This window comes from Osmia bicornis, chromosome 4 (genome assembly GCF_907164935.1).
Source record: "Osmia bicornis bicornis chromosome 4, iOsmBic2.1, whole genome shotgun sequence".
Taxonomy (NCBI): Eukaryota; Metazoa; Arthropoda; class Insecta; order Hymenoptera; family Megachilidae; genus Osmia; species Osmia bicornis.
The window spans coordinates 7,553,292-7,557,571 of NC_060219.1; the positions used below are offsets into that span (position 1 = coordinate 7,553,292).

At 45.1% G+C, this 4,280-nt stretch overlaps 1 long non-coding RNA gene across 1 annotated transcript; it reads right to left on the reverse strand.

The window, feature by feature from the left end:
* Window positions 1-762: 762 nt before the first annotated feature.
* Window positions 763-2,670, reverse strand: LOC123987718. The gene is made up of 3 exons (XR_006829320.1): window positions 1,850-2,670; window positions 1,481-1,781; window positions 763-1,346 (listed from the first exon to the last, which is right to left on the reverse strand). It is a non-coding gene; the product is annotated as an uncharacterized LOC123987718 (long non-coding RNA).
* Between the last annotated feature and the right edge of the window lie 1,610 nt (window positions 2,671-4,280).

The following is a 4,280-nucleotide window of genomic DNA, read 5'->3' on the forward strand; positions in this document are numbered from 1 at the left end:
CCTTTAATATTGATGGATCACTGGAAACGAAGGGTGAAGTAGGTTTCAAATGAAACTTGTGCGTTTCTTCTTTTTAAATTATCCTGTATGTTTTTTTTTTTTAAAACGAAAGTTTCGAGTTAGCAGGGAAACATCGAGTCTTTCTATTCACCTCTACACGCGCTTCTTTTCTTCGGCGCGGTGGGAAAGGTGACGAGGAGTTGTTCATGTGGGTAAAAAGCAGGTGTCGTGGTAATTTCTTTGCATCGCAACCTCTTCGCCTCACTGTCATTTCTGTTAATCAACGCAGGTCTCATAAATGCTTATCAATTTTTGAAACGACAGCAATAGGAATAATTTCAAATTAAAAAAGAGAATACTCATTAACTCGAGTTCCAAGTTTCGTGGCTATCCAACTGTACAAAAACTGGATTCGAAGCTAAAATCAGATTTGAAGAGAGAGAATAAGGAGAAATCAGAGCAAGAAAAGACGAAAGGCCGACGTTGGGCCGGCTCGTGGCTCAATTTCGTTGGTCGCCGCGGGAAAAAGTGCATTATACGCTGGCACACAGCCGTCGAGCGACGTCGTTTCTTCTTGCACTCGGTTTCATGCTCGTCTCGGTGGCCCCGGCACTCTTTTCTCTCATCTCTTTTCAACTCCGTCTCATGGCACCCTCTTCTTTCCGGCCCCACCATAGCTCCCACGTGGCATGAGCACCGTCTGTATAAACGAGCACGCGCCACCACCTGCTTCTTATTATCCCCACCCCGTTCGCGCTGCAACCGGCACCCCTGCCCTTTTTGCAACCCTTTCTGTACAGCCGGTCAACGTTATTTCGCACGTCGCTTTCCCTTCCCGTTTTCTTACGTCCTCCTTTACTTCTGCGTTCAACACACGGCGCACCGTTGTTTTATACGACACCCTTCGTCGCTCATCGTTGCTCGACTCGACGTTGATGCTTTCCACTTTCTACGAATTTGCGTATTTCATGTCTTCTTGAAAGCCACTGGCGAAAGACTTTCACTTTGCATTGCTATGATTTAGATAGAATTGGGACTTGGAAACTTTTCCCTCGGTCTACAGAGTTTGCCTCGTACCAAGCTCCCCTACAGAGTATTAAGAATCCGTCCATAAAGTCGGCGACGCACGGGATTTAAACTCCGTTCCCTGTGTCTTCATTGAAGTCAACTATAGGAAGCTTCTACTTTGCACTATCTAATTTATAAAACTTATAAACGTAGCGTTACTTTGAAGATTACCTTCGACGTCGACGCTTCGTAGTTCCTATGGATTCACGAAGGTTTCCTTCGTATTCCCTCTATATCATCTCTGAAGTCAACGATAGGAAGCTTTTACTCTGCATAATCTGTAAAAGAATTTCTTCGTTAAATTAGCGTCGATGCATTTTTACGTCTTACAAGTTTGCAAAGATGTTGAAATAGAGGCCAACTTTGTCCTCTTCAAACTTCTCAGTAATCGATCGGTCCATTAAAAACTTACCTGGAGAATTTACGACCGAATCGAACAAAATTACGATCGTGCCATAGAAACAACGCAACTATTAATTTTATTGTCTGTGTCGCGAAGAAGGCGACGCGGGCGGAGGGTCGAAATTATCCCTTGAAATATTCAGCAGTCTGCCCTTGGACAGGAACACCCGGATACGGGGAGGGTTGAAACTGAAGGGTGAAACAGTGATCCACGTTCCACGAAAACGTCGACCCCGGAGAACGACTACTACGACGAAGGAGGCGGGAAATTTTTACGTCACGTACGAATTAATCCTTGTACGAACCCTGAACTATAAATAAAAGTGTCTTAAAAATATTTTTTAAAAAAGTGATAATTAATTTCTTTATTATTACCTACCCAATTGACATCGAATTTTATGAAATGTTGGTATACTGTTGTGGCAGCAATAATCTGCCACCACGTCCCTGCGTAGTTAGTAAGATTACGAGTGAGGAATGTATGATTGCGGGATGTTTGGATGAGTGAAATTGAATTGGTTGAAAGAATCGGTTCGAGTGTCGCGTAAGGCGTGGTCTGGTTCTGGGAATGACTGACAATGAGATGTGTGACTCTATTGATGGACGTCTGTTTACAGCGAAAGGAACCGGAGAGAAAGAAGAAAGAATATTTGGGAGAAAGCGTCAGCGTGCGAAAGGGTATGAACGAGGTAGTTGCATTTGAGGAGCCGTGGCGAGCGGATCTGAAATACAAATTCTACCGACCATCGTGCACGTAAACCACGAAAAATAATTTGAAAATACGCAAGGAAAATCTTAGAATCTCAGGAACTGTTCTAACCCAGTTTTAAGATGTGACTCGCGTAATACACAGTAGAATCAACGTGTTAAGCCCAAGAAAGCTGTAGATTATGCGCGGTGGGTATATTATATCCGATACTGTCAAACTATGCGGTAAAGTGCATTAGCGTAAATCATCGTGGAAATATCAGCGACCTAGTTGGCGAATAGAGCTTGAATGGTTACACGAAATAAGTAACGAATCCACCGTGGCTCATCCAGCTTGATGATCTTGATCGAAGAGACGATGGCAAACTACGTCGCACCTGAAGCAAGAGAACGTGTTTATAGCACCTGTCGAGGAGCATACGCAATGACAGAAATGTATTCACGCTGACAGATGCGACGTTCGATTTCTTCGTAAATATTTTTCCACGATACCAAAAGGGAATAAAACGAACATGTTCGTCCATAAAAGGTTCTTTTCTCTGCGAAAAGTATTCGTGTAATTACGGATAAAACGTCGAAGTTGATAAATATGAAAATCGAGGGATACACTTTGGCGCAATCATTCGCCGAGGAAACTTTTGGAGAGCAAGAGGAAAGTTTTCGAAATACAAGAACGTTTCATTTTCCACTGAGAGTTCGAAAGTCAATTCGAAGTTTGAAACAATGAGAACTCATGGCTATTGCCGGGGTGCTGTCGATGAAAGTAGGTACAGCCCTTCAGAGGTCTCCATTGATGAAAGATCTGAAATCAGTTTCAGTGCATTAGTTGATTCCCTCGTTCTTAGGTATTTTTTTTACATCGTAGTACTACTCCATATGGCGTAGTAGTTACTCCAACAGATTACCCTTCTGTCCATCCTACTTTCAGTTCGATGGGTGAAAGAGGAGGTGCTCGTCGCACACGTAACGCCAGCGTCGCTTGATATTGCTGGCGTAGCTGATGGTTACGAGAGAAAGAGGAATACCAGGAACCGGAAGAGGGATGGACGGCCGGGGTTGCTGGTGAAGGAGAACGCAAAGAGGCGCAGGGAACGGTAGCGAATGCCTGGATACTGACACAGTGGCTACTCCGTTCCATCTAGTAGCTTTTCTCTCTTCGATTGAACTCTCCCATTCGCTCCTTTCCCAGGACACGTTTCCGTCTCTCTCCTCGTCTACCGTCTGTCGTTGTTCCCCTAGCTTCTTTCCCTCTTCGTTTCTCCATTCCTCTCGGTCGTTCCTGTGGGTTCGATGCACCTTCCCGTCTCCGTCGTTCCCTCTCGCAGACATAATATCGACAACTGCTCCCGCGAGCGTTCATCTCGCATTCGCTCGCCCCGGCTATTGTATCGTCCTGATCTTTCGGAGCAGCGTGGTCCGACGAGGCGGAGTATTACGCGTGTAACGCACGAAAAATCGGAGCTCGATGAAACGATTTCGAAAGTAATTTGTTAATAAGAGGGAACGAGCGCAGTCCAAGCCGGCGAAGCGGCTTATGAGAACGTTCGATTCGACGAGAATCACCGCTTCGAAGATCTAACGAATCTATTAATCTTGCTGTAATTCTTTAAACGCGAAACCATAGATTTCACGGTCGAACGAAAAATTGAAATTCCAATCGTTACGATCGATCGAACCCTTCCAGTGATGGTTATTAATTACATTTGCTTGTCGGTTGGCGAGGGCGTGATGCGTCGCGTGCTCGTCATTTAAATAACGCTGGACAACGTAATTAGATCGTCGGCCCGCGGCGAGCGTTTCGCGTGCCGTTAATTTACATCCCGAAAACGATTTCAGCATCAACGATGATCGAAAATATTAAAGCAGATCGATCGAACACGTACTAATGGTTGTTCAAGTTCAAACGGCAGCGTCCGTTTACACGCGTTGCATTTTCCCCTGGCTAATTAACCGCGAAAACAGTCGACGCAATATCGACTACCATCCCCGGGACACGCGAGTGTGGGAAAGGGCCCGCGTTAAATCACAGTTACGATTAGAGTACCTTTTAGCGACGGATCTCGACGGATTTCAGCGTATGCGTGCGCACGCTAATTAATCCC